Here is a 12,764-nt window from a genome sequence, read left to right as displayed (position 1 = left end):
CAGTGCGAGACACCAGCACGCTTATGCTACTAATTATAAATCAGGCATTACTGTTGCATTACACAGTCCCTACATTACCATAGTTTATTACACAGCTTTGTAGCATACTTGATTGTTAACGGTCAATAAAAAAAGGCATGCTGCGGTCTGTTATTACTCGATAACAGACCGCTGTTTTCTATAACCGACTGCTGCTCTGCCTCTATTTACACTGTGATAGGATGCTCCTCCGCTTCACCTTGTCAGGGGGGTTGGGGGGGGGGGGGGGGGTTTCTCCCCAATGAGCGCCTCACACTATACATTATCCCTTACGTAAACATGCCATGTGATTACCAGTCAGAGCCAGGTATGTTTTCAAGATTTCAAATAGGGTTGTTTTCCACCAGGGTTGCCATGTCTGCTTATTACAAGCGACTTTGGGCTTGTTTTTCGGTAAAGATGCTTGTAAATATTGGTAGTTGCGGGTTGCGTTTTTTGGGGGATTGTTTCTAAATTGTAGTTGCTTATTTGGGCTCATTTTCTAATGTTGTTAAACCAGTGGTTCTTAAACATTTTCATGTCAAGAACCCCCAAATGAATATGTATTTGTCCACCTATCCCCATCTGAAAGCATTTTGTGCCAGGGACCCTCGTACCACATTTGTGTTGTTAAAATGTTTCAATATTCTTTTGAAAATAGAAGATTTACATAGATGTAAATTTTTTTATATTTTCAAATAGCCGATGTGTATAAAGGTTTAAAGTGCTCATGTGTTAGTCGCTTCTTTTGGGCTTGTTTTCATAGACCTCATTGCTTATTTCTCTCGCACAATCTGGCAACAGTGTTTGTCACTCACTCGCACAAGTGCAACCAGAATGTTAGTAGCTGGAGGGGAAGGTTTGTTGTTTACAAAATTCACAATAAACAAGACATTTTATGTCTTTACTGTGCCGAGACAAATATAATAAATGAACCGCGGCTTCAAAACCGAGTACTAACCCGAACCAACCTTTCTTTTGTGTACAGTTAAAAAGGCCAGTCCACACCACTGCAACTCCTTGTTGCACCTTTTGTTGCAAGGAGTTGCGACTAGTTGCATTGGTGCGGTCTGGCCTTTACACCCCTAGAATATACACAGGTTAAAAAAGGTAAAGCTAGCAGCAATGCAGAGAGTGTACAGAATATGAATGAAGGGGGAATAATTTAGGAACCGGGATATATATATATATACAGAATATAAAGTAAATATACACAGTGCAAAGTAACAATATGTGCCAAGTACAATATGTACAGGCTAGGGATATGTCCCCAAACAGAAAGAGACTATGTGTATGTGTATTGGTTTAACTTTAGGCCATTTAAACCGGGAAAGCATCGGTGTCATTTTAAGATTTCAAAAATAGCTGATATACAAGCTCAAAGCATTTTTTAACATTTTTAACTCAAATCTTTGCTTCTGGGGGTCCCTGGAACAAAATATTTTGAGATGGGGGTCCACGGCCAAATATATATCATTTTGGGGGTCCTTGACATGAAAATGTTTGAAAAACACTGATATATAGTAGCCTAACATAAGTCTTTAAAAAAAAACTGTTAGGATTTAAAAGACATTTGTAGAATCCCCAGAAGAACATTTGAGTCACAAATGTTCGCTTTAAAAAAATACATATATATTTCGTGCCGCACTATGAGCTTGTATATCTCCTATTTTTGAATAGCCCAAAGTATAAAATTATAGCTAAACTCTAAAATAACACAGATGCGTTCTCGGATTGAATGGGTTGACCCATTAAAGCCGGGAAAGCATCTGTGTCATTTTAGATGTGTGCGGCTTAATGGGTTACAGGGATAAAAAGGAAGGCACAAATCATAAGGTCTCTGCCTAGTGGAACACTTCTAGGCTCTAGAGAGCGGAGCTGAATAGCACAACAACTGTGCTTGGCTGGCAGGTGCTGTGTGCTAATGAGAAACACACCTGTGTGGCCTCATGAGCCAGTGATTAGCATGTTAGTCCTGCACCCCCCCAGACACACCCCCCCCCCCCCCCCCTCTCCAAGGACCAGGCCCTCATGCCTGCCAGCAGTGTTGCCACAGATTTTGTGAGAGAAATAAGCAACTAGGTCTACGAAAACAAACGACAAGCGACTATAGGCCACTTGCGCAATGCGCATCGGATATTTGAAAATAGCCGGTCTACAAGCTCACAAGCTTGTAAACTACCGCAATTTGCGAATATTTACAAGCAACTTAACAGAACCACAAGCCCAAAGTCGCTTATAATAAGCAGACATGGCAACACTGCCTGCCAGCTCTGTTCTAAAGCTATGTGCAGCGGCGCACAAATGAGAAATGTACTTCAGAGTAGGGCTGGGCAATTAACCGAAAACATGTAGCAAGAAAATAACATTTAGAACCCATAACAGACTTAATCTCGCTCATGTAGGTTAATCAAATTATCGAGATATATATATCAACTTCTAACTGCTAGATCTGCTAATTAGTGTGGTTGCCCTAACAGGGCAACCATACTATAGTACTCTTCCCACTTTATTCTTCTTTCTAGATAAACTTTATTTTGCCGTATATTCGTGCCATATGTCAAAATGACCGGCTTCAACGGGAATCGTGCGCTTGTATTTTGCTAAGAGATTAGTTAAATAGTTTAATTGATATTGATGTATTAGTGCATTAAATTTCCCCATCCACTTTAATGGGAAAATGAAAAAACTCACATTCAACTATTTTTTTCTCAGAAACCATAAGGGCTGGAGTTACAAGACTTGGAGGGGAGGTTTATAATTTAGTGCAAAATTATTAATAAAATACTTACAACAGTCGGCCTCATGGTGGCGTTATAACAGGCCACTTTAACTTTTGGCCTATAACTCTTGAACCGTAGGTCGTAGAATAAAAGTTTTCCCCCTAGATTCCTTGGGTCATGACGCAACTCCCCATATAGGCCACGCCCATTTGCGTCAGGATAGATTTTCCGCCATTTAGAATTTTCTTCAAAACACACTTTTAGCTCCTCCTCCCACATATTTTGTCCAAATTTCACAAAAATCGATACACATGATCTCTGGACCCATGCGATAAACATCTCCAAGCGGAATTTTGATAGTCCATACCGTTCGTCCGTAAATGGCTTCCAAAGTTAGCGGGAGGGGCCTGGCTGTTTTACAAAAAAGGCCAAAAATCACGGACTCAATGTCCGGTCAATCCCAAATTTAAATCACATGTCAAGGGTGGTTTACTCAACGAATCCCCAAAAGCATTTCCACTTTGATCCATAGGGGGCGCCACGAATGCACAAAATGTAACCGTTTGATGCAAAAACATGATTTTGGGGGGATCAATCCTCTCAAAATGAAACGCAAGTGATCTCAGGAGTGACGTGACAATGCAATTGGCGCAGTCTCCGATGGTATTCCTCCCAGCGTATTCCTCGAGTCCCGGCGGCCGCGACCCACGACAGGCGTCGGCGCAACCACACTTTGCAATTTCCCAGAATTGCGAATATTCTAGTTTCACTATTGTTAATATTAATGAATGATTCTTTAAGAATCATTCATTAATCATAAGTAATCGAGGAAAAACGTACACATAATCCTGATATTGATTTGAAGTCATATAGCTCAGCCCTACCACCAGCTCTGTTCTAAAGTTATGTGCAGCAGACAAATTATTGAATTTTATGTCAGAGAGCAGATACAGAACGTTAGCACATTACAATATGCAACTTTCACCTCATGTTTTCAGTCTTTCATCTACTCCACTCATAAACTGCAAAAGTAACTGTGGTTACAGCATCTAACAACATTAAAAAAACAGCAATGACATTGCATTTTTTGGGGCATCAGCAGACTTTCCTTTCAACAGTCTCTTGTGCAGCTTGAAGCAAGGAAAAACTAATACAATGCTGCTCCTAACAAACTGCCTACAGCAGGGGTCGTCAACGTTTTTCAGGCCAAGGACCCCCTAGCTGAGAGAGAGAGATGAAGCAGGGACCCCCTCTACATATTGTATAAAATGGTGATGCAGATTAAACTTTTTTTTTTTAACTTGGTCTGCTCTTTTTTCCCTCTACACGATACCTCTTTGCCAAAAATAGCCGATCTACAAGCTCACAACGCCTCGCGCTGCAAGGCGTTGTAGCTTGTAGATCTGTAGAGCTTGTAGATCTGCTATTTCAGGCTAAAGTTCTCCTCAGAAAAGGGATACTAGGGTTCAAGTGGTAATGTAAAAATAAAAACCTATCACACAAAGATTTGGCGGCCCCCTGTAGTAACTCTGAGGACCCCCTAGGGGTCCCAGACCCCCTGTTGAAGACCCCTGGCCTACAGCATTTACCCAATACACCCCACACCCCAATAACATGGCCTGAGTTTACTGTATTGAACTTGTTACTGACATATCATTATCATATCCTTGCTGTGAGTCAGAAACCTTGCATCTCCACATTGCAACTTGTTATGATTTTTTGCTCAATATAATAAAAGAAAAATCACTGATGAGCAAGCGGCACGGTCATGCGACAAAGTATAAAATTAGTCTTTAGTTCTCTCACACTTGTACTTTGACATCAACAGGCTTGGTTATAGGGTTAGGGTTAACGTTAACTGGCTGGCATTTGCAACGTTGCAACTTCCGACAGCTTTCTTACTTGTGAAAGTTGCATTCAAATCCTGAAATACGGTAGTATTACTCTAGGCCTAAACCACTGTATACTGAAACCAGCCTTAATATAGCATCCTTGTGGCTTTCCACTATTTACATATCTAGGTCAAGCTAAAAATGAGAGCATAATATTAAATATAGGTTTCTCTGACCTAAAAAAGGAACGTTTATTTATACTACTCGAGAGTTTGAAAACGTATCAAAAACGATATTTAGACTTGCTCATGTGGATTAATTGAATAACCAAGAAGCAGGGTTTGATTTACCACTTAAGCCCTGTAATATACTTAGTTGTCCAATGGTGGCGTGCAAAACATTTTGAAAATAGCTGATCTAGAAGCTTGTGACACGTTGTGAATTTGTAGATCAACCATTTCCACTTTTTTTTATAATCGATCAATCGATATCGATTTGAAGTCAAATCTAATATGATAATAAGATATTGCTTTTAATTATATGGTCAATTGTACTTTCAGATGAAGATGACCTCCTTTCAATGTGATGGTAACCAGACACCCTGAGAAAACCTGACAAACAATAGAATTCATGAGAGGGTCAAAGTTTCACTGAACAAGTCCGGACAGGGGGATCGGCCACCTCAGCTGTGAATGAGCCAAGCAAAAGAGTCACTGTCAAATCCTCAGTGTTCATATAACTCTGAGGATTCTCCTGCACATCCTCTGTGTTCATTTATGCATTTTATAACTCCCGAGTGTTCAAATGTAACCAAAGGGACCCTTACAGTTCCATTAGTTTACATGTGTACACTCGGAGTTAAAGTAACACAGAAAAAGGAAGGCTTAACCACACGTAATCTCTTAACCCTTTAAGACCGGGAACACTGTGTCATTTTGGATTTATTCGGATATTCAAAAATAGCAGATATACAAGCTCATAGCTGTATGAGCTTGCATATCTGCTATTTTTGAAAAAGCATGACATTTTGTGCAAATCTTTGAGTATATATTTTTTAAAGCAAACATTTTTAACTCAAATCTTTGCTTCTGGGGGTCCCTGGAACAAAATATTTTGAGATGGGGATCCACGACTAAATACATTTCATTTTGGGGGTCCTTGACATGACAAAGTTTGTGAACCACTGATATATAGTAACAAAGATTTGTACAGATTTTTCACGATAAAAAAAAAAAGAAGCAGCTATACAAGCTCTTGTATTGTATATCCGCAATTTTCACATTCGTGACGCATCGTGAGCTTCCTATATCTGCCATTTAAAGCATGCAACACCAGCATACAAATAACTATACATACATTACCGCTGTGGAAACCCAAAACCGGTTTACTTTTCAGGAAATGGAAAAAATGACCTGTGTTCCAATGGATCCAAAATAGTTAGTCACAAACTCTTGTTAATACTTTTCAATGGCAAAGAACAACGCGTCGCAATGGGACGCGTTGTGAGCTCTTAGATCAGCTATTATTGCTACTGATGTGTGAAACTCATGTACGACAAGGTTTCAGCCCGACAGCAATGATATGCTGTTTGTAATTTTTACACAGCTGAAAAACATCTCTACAGTATAACTACCATTGACATACTTTTTGGTGATCTAACGTAGAGAAACTTGAGCACAAATATCGTTTAACTGCAAAGAAATAGCCTGAAAACCAGTAAAGCCTGATGTATTTATTCATTCAAGCATGAAACCTAGTCAGCCCAGGTATTTGAAAACTGGCATTTAGGCTAATCATTAAACAGCCTTATTCTTGAAACATACAAAGTAGGCTACATTGAGGGCTGGTAGCCTAAATTTACTAAACACACAGTTGAAGGCCACAGGAAACTGGGGCATCATGTGAGTGGCAGAAGTACTTCATGTGTTTCCAATTATGGACTTGCGAGACTAAAAGCCGTTTTATCCTGGCCTTCAAAAGGCAGACCTGGGATAGAATTAGGTTAGTTAATTCAACTAATCCAGTGGTTCTCAAATTATTCATGTCAAGGACCCCCAAATTGATGTATTTGGCCGCTGCGCTGACTCCCATCTCAAAAATATTTTGTGCCAGGGTCAGAGACCCCCAGAAGCAAAGATTTGAGTTAAATAAGACCTGAGGCTGATTCTACAAATGTCTTCTAAATCAGAAGTAGTCACACTTTCAAGATTTTTCAAAAATGTTCAAAAATAGCAGATGTACAAGCTCGCAGTGCGGCACGAAGTGGCGCGCTGTGAGCTTGTACTGTATATCTGCTATTTTTGAATAGCCAACGCTAAAATCTAAAATGACACAGATGCTTTCCCGGTTTTAATGGGTTAACAATTTTCACTTCAAAAATATATATTATAATCAAAGATTTTAACACATTTTCATTTTTTTTTAAAAATAGCATATCTACAAGCTCATAGCGCGGCGCAAACTGACACGCTATGAGCTTTTTTTTAAATAGCTATTTTTTTATAGCCAAAGTATAAAATATGGTTGACCCTAGGGGTCTCCCCATATGGCTATTTTCGATTATTCGAAAAAATGAATCACTAAAATAATCGCTGAGAAAAGAATCAATAGTTGCGGCCCTAGAACTGGAGTCTAGGTTCTTGGTTTCACCTATGTGATCCTAGTTTCTTCAGGCACTACGCTGTCTCTCTGCTTTCTATGCATGTGATTACCTTGCTTATTGTAATTCAATCAGAGTGTCTGCCTACATTGTAAATGTAATTATCAGTGTATATACACTGTACTGTAATAGCAGAGACAATGTCACCACATTAGCGCAACAATATAGGTAGTACAAAAGGGCTAAATTACGTACTTTCAAATGGACTGTAGCAGTAGTAAATATGCTTTGTGTGTGTGTGTGTGGGGGGGGGGGGTTATATGGTAATGTAAAACTTGATGCACAGTATTTGCCTGATCAACAGACTTCTACATTAGAATACAAGAACACTCGCCTCAAAACACGCTCGCCCCGGGTCAAATCCGGCGACTTCAGAATGGTCGCCACCAGGTATTCTTAAACGTAACCTCAGTAAAACTATGCCTAACCCATCAAATCCAGGACCAGGACCATCTCTAGCTGTGAGTCTACAGTGCTACCGACTGCGCCACTGTGCCCCCTTAGTCCTAATCTTAACCTCAGTAAAACTATGCCTAACCCTAACCTTATCCCTAACCTTAACCTCAGTAAAACTATGCCTAACCCTAACCTTATCCCTAACCTTAACCTCAGTAAAACTATGCCTAACCCTAGCCTTATCCCTAACCTTAACCTCAGTAAAACCACTACAAGGATACAAGAACCGCTGGGGGCGAGCGGCCAGCCTTCCGGTTACCCTACATTACAGTACAACATTGACATGAAAAGGCGTTTTTCCCAGGAAGAAGTAGATAAGCCAGAGCCAGTGTGTGAAACAGTTTTTTGGGGGGAGGTGGGGGGTTGACAGACTGACAGACAGCTGGGACAGTTGTGCTTGGGCCAGGCACAAGCTGGGATTCAGCCCTAGCAGCTAGCTAGGCCTGAATCCCAGCTCTGTCCTACAGCAAAGCCATTGTCTCAACCACCAGTACAAACACTGACTTCACTTGTCTTGTCAGAGATGAGCCCTTTTTGCTTGTTCATAGTCCGACATGCTTGGCATTGGCAATGAAGCCTTGCTCTGCCAACTGAACTGGAACCGCTGACAACAATAAAATCTATTCACGGCATTAACATTTTGGCCCCTTGACACCGCGCAACGCAATTACACCCGACTGTGTCAGCGTAAGTCACTTCCTCATACAGCATTTCCAGTATATTTGGATTACTGTCTTTGAACTATGTACATGGATAAGTCTTGTCCCTTAAGTTCACACTAGGGAGCAGTATCCTATATATAAACACACAATATAGACACAGACAGATAGACAGAATTACAAATTGAGAGAGACTTACACAATAAGGAAGGTAATAATCGCATACATAGACTGCAGAGAGACAGTGTAGTAGTGCCTCTAGTCTAGATAGAAACTATAGGATCCAAGGTAAACCAAAAACCTAGCATCATCAACAATATACGGTACTATAAAAATAACAATATACCAGGTAAACAATGAACCTATGGCATCCATTTAAAGAACATGCCATCTAAATTACATTCTTAACATTGTTGGTTAAGAAAATAAACCTAACAGATCCATAAGACAGATATGCGTGTATGTATGTATAGTTGTTAATCAGGTCACCCTCTCTGTTCTGGGCTACAGTGAATAACGACAAAGCTACTACTAGGCCTCTTGAATGTAATGTTAACCCACAGAAGGCTTTACGATTAAGACACTGGATATGCAGGTAGGCATGTTCATGTTTACATTCTAAAGGACTCAGAGAGGCCAGCGAGCTGATGGACAAGTTGTCCATGTCTTTCATCCAGTGCAAGTGTAGTGCAGCGCGCACACACACCAGAGTGTGTGTGTGTGTGTGTGTGTGTGTGTGTGTGTGTGTGTGTGTGTGTGTGTGTGTGTGTGTGTGTGTGTGTGTGTGTGTGTGTGTGTGTGACACACACACACACACACACACACACACACACAGGTAACATTATGTCAACTGACAACATGGGGCAGTTGACTGTTGCTTACATCAGAATAAACAACAACACACACACACACACACACACACACACACACACACACACACACACAGAGCAAGCAGAGCAGCGTTGCATTGTATGGCTGTACCGGGGCTTAAAGAGCTTATAGCCTAAAAATAGACAAGCATTGAGCAAGCTGGCGTCTTCAAGTCAATATCTAACGGTGCTAGCTTGTGCCGAACGTTATATCTGTGCTCTTCTTGGCTTGGTTTTATGGACGAAATGACACCACGAACCCAAGATGTTTTGACGTTATCATACACAATGTTGTCCAGTGGGATTGCATTGTGATTAAAAGGGGAGCTAGCTTGGCTTGGTCAATAATACATACTATGCTACAATGACACCTAAGTAACGCTTAATTTAAACTAATTTATTAAACGCCCACAAATATAACTGATCTACAACCTAACAACCTGTTAAAAATCTTGTTTTTTTTTGGGGGGGGGTAGCAAGCGACACCATTGTATTTTAGAGAGAGTATACATTTAGGCTTTGACGTTACACACACAAATATAAGAGGCGCGACTAGCTTGCCTTGTTGTTTGAAGCTTCTTCGGCGTCGTTTGCCCACAACAACAAGAACAGATCTACAAGCACTGCACTGAGCAAGCAACAAGACCCCCGACGCGTAGCTTGAAGGTCTAGTTCAGGTCGGCAAGCGACGCTGGTATATGCAGTATAGCCTTGGATCAAGACCATCATAGATGCATTTAATCGAGTATAAAATACTCTGGTAATCTATGACAGTCTTGATCCAAGGCTATATATGCAGCAAAAATGCTATATATAATATATATATATATATATATATATATATATATATATATATATATATATATATATATATATATATGCTGTTTAGTTGACCCATATGGCTGTATTATTACTATATGCAGAAAAAAAATGCTACAACCACTTAAACCCCCATATAAAATATAAATATACAGTATATATAGGCTGTTTAGTTGACCCTAGGGGTCTCCATATGGCTCTATTATAGATCATCTAGTTTATTTCCCTATAGTCTACACGCCGAATATTGATTCAGCCACAAGAACAGGGGCCAATGTCCATGTTCAGTGGGGTTCAAACTAAGTGGGTTAAGTTTATTATTACAGTTGACACACTTACCTCTCTGCACCGCATCAACAACACGACATCATCATCATATCATCACATCACATCGCGGCGACTTGTGGCTCTTCTTCACGCGGACAGTGAACAGAGGAATGTGGCGGCCGTTGGCCGCTTGCTTCAATAAGAACTGGAGCTTTTTTTTTTCTGCTCGTACCCGGAGGTTTAAAGATACAAACGCAACAATGTTTAAGGGCGTGTGTTCTTGTTGTTGTTGTTTACATAGACGGAGAGACACAGGTGATGCAAACGCAACGGTTCACTGCTGCTTCGTTCTGCTGCTGCTTTGCTTGCTTTGCTGCTTCCCCCGAAACCCAGCGACTAGCATGCACACACATAATGTAGTGTAGTGTGTTCCTCCTCCTCCTCCTCCTCCTCCTCCTCCTCCTCCTCCTCCTTCTGCGCCTCCTCCTCCTCTTCAGACAAGTCGGCTCGTGTTTTCATGGGTAGGTGGGTTTTTGGGTGACTGTCACTTTAAGTACAGTGGTTCTCAACCTGTGGGTCGAGAACTCCCCCAGGGGGGGGGGTCCCCACATGATGAGTAATCAACCAACTCTACTATAAAAACTGGTCAAGCATTGGCCAAATTGTCAAATAATAACGCATCGCGTTGCAAGGCGTTGTGAGCTTGTAGATCTGCTATTTTCCACAATATTTATCTGTGGAACCGAGTCAAACTAAATGTAATGCCTCAACTCCTACATCCTCCAAGTGCTTGTCAGGGTGGGGGTTCAAATATGATTATTTGGGGAGGTCCCCATTTCAGGTCCCCCATTTAATATGAAAAAAATAATTGAGAATGGCTGCTTTAAGTGAAGCGAGGGCGGGATTGGCAGATGTCCCCGTCGCCCTGGTCACCATCCAAGGGTTGAACCCGCACCGACATGGATCCCATTCTCCAGAGGGATGGTCCGTGCTGTCATTGGTTGGCTGGTTGTCCCGCGCAACCACCGGCGTTTCAAAACAAACAGCAAACAGCAAAACGCGTAAAATGTATTATTACACACTGTCACACAAAATGACTTTTAATAACACGTGACTTTGTAAAAAAATATTTTTTAGTTTTTTTTGCTGTTGAATGTTTTCCACCCATTTATTTATTTAATCTTGCCCTATCATTGTAGCTCTATGGTTGTTGGAATCAATGAATCAAGCTCGTTTTGTGGAGACATCTATTGGTGGAGACAGGAACAGCAAGCATACATAGGCCTACCGAAATGAGAAATTAGGAATCATTCATATTTTTAACTGTAAAAAAGGAAAATAGAATCAAATTATTTTAGGAGTAAATGGCATAGCCTACTTCTAACATTTGAACAAAATTAACTAGGGTAGGTAGCTATGTATTGGTGTTATATTCTAGAGCAGTGGTTCTCAAAGTGGGGGTGAGGGGGGGAGGGGGGTCCAGGGGGTCCCCAGCAAAATAAGTTAATAATATAGCATCAAAATCAGTTGAAACACCTAAGCCTATATACACATATACATCAGTGATTTGAAAATAGCCGATGTGATGTGCTGTGAGCTTGTAGATCTGCTGTTTTCCAAAAAATTGGCAACAAAGTAATACCCTGGCCCCCTTCCTGTTTAGCGTGGCGTTGGACCACACCCAGAGACTCGCAATCAATGGCAGCGAGGAGGGTTTTACGCATGCTGGTCCCAAGTAAGAGTTGGTGGATCCAGGAGCCCAATCAGCATCAGTAGGGTATCAAGAAGACTCACTCCAAAACCAACTCACCCCATTGCTAGGAAAACTCACTCCGGAAAACTCACCCCACAGGGTAGGAAAACTCACCCCCAAGATTTTCGGGGGTAGGAAAACTCACCCCAGGACCTGAGAAAACTCACTCCGGAAAACTCACCCCAATGGTTTTTAACTTTGTGAGCTTTCCATTTTCACAGAATGCTTGGGGTAAAACTTTTTCAGTCATCCGCGGACTTATTTTTTTCGCCGATAAAGTATAGTTTTGGACCATGACCCCGAGCGCCTCCAGGCGCGAGTGCCCGCAACGACCAGCCGATGGTCTGCTAGTCGAATCAGCGCCGTCCGAGTTATGTACCGATAGGGACAGAATAGTAAATATTTTTGGTGGGGACTGCGTTTGCCCCACTGACTGCGTTTGCCCCACTCACTGCGTTTGCCCCACTGACTGCGTTTGCCCCAACTGGCACTCAAAGTGACTACTGGCCAATCACAGTGCGTCTCCCCCAGGGTGAGTTTTCCTACCCCCGGGGTGAGTTTTCCTACCCCCGGGGTGAGTTTTCCTACCCCCGGGGTGAGTGTTCCGGAGTGAGTTTTCTCAGGTCCTGGGGTGAGTTTACCCACCCCCCGGGGTGAGTGTTCCTAGCTCCGGGTGAGTTTTCCTTTTTGAGTTGGGGTGAGTTGGTTT

At 41.6% G+C, this 12,764-nt stretch overlaps 1 protein-coding gene across 1 annotated transcript in view; it reads right to left on the bottom strand.

Annotated features, from left to right (window-relative positions):
* The window catches only part of LOC308099803 (phosphatidylcholine:ceramide cholinephosphotransferase 1-like), a 52,232-nt gene extending 41,501 nt beyond the window's left edge, over window positions 1-10,731 (bottom strand). The window contains exon 1 of the mRNA XM_080448602.1: window positions 10,375-10,731. The gene's annotated coding sequence lies outside the window, so the exon portion shown is untranslated. The remainder of the gene's footprint in view (window positions 1-10,374) is intronic.
* Between the last annotated feature and the right edge of the window lie 2,033 nt (window positions 10,732-12,764).

The sequence above is a fragment of the Gymnoscopelus braueri genome, assembly GCF_963280865.1.
Source record: "Gymnoscopelus braueri genome assembly, chromosome: 14".
In the NCBI taxonomy this organism is placed as follows: Eukaryota; Metazoa; Chordata; class Actinopteri; order Myctophiformes; family Myctophidae; genus Gymnoscopelus; species Gymnoscopelus braueri.
This window is presented reverse-complemented; position numbering and strand designations above follow the sequence as displayed.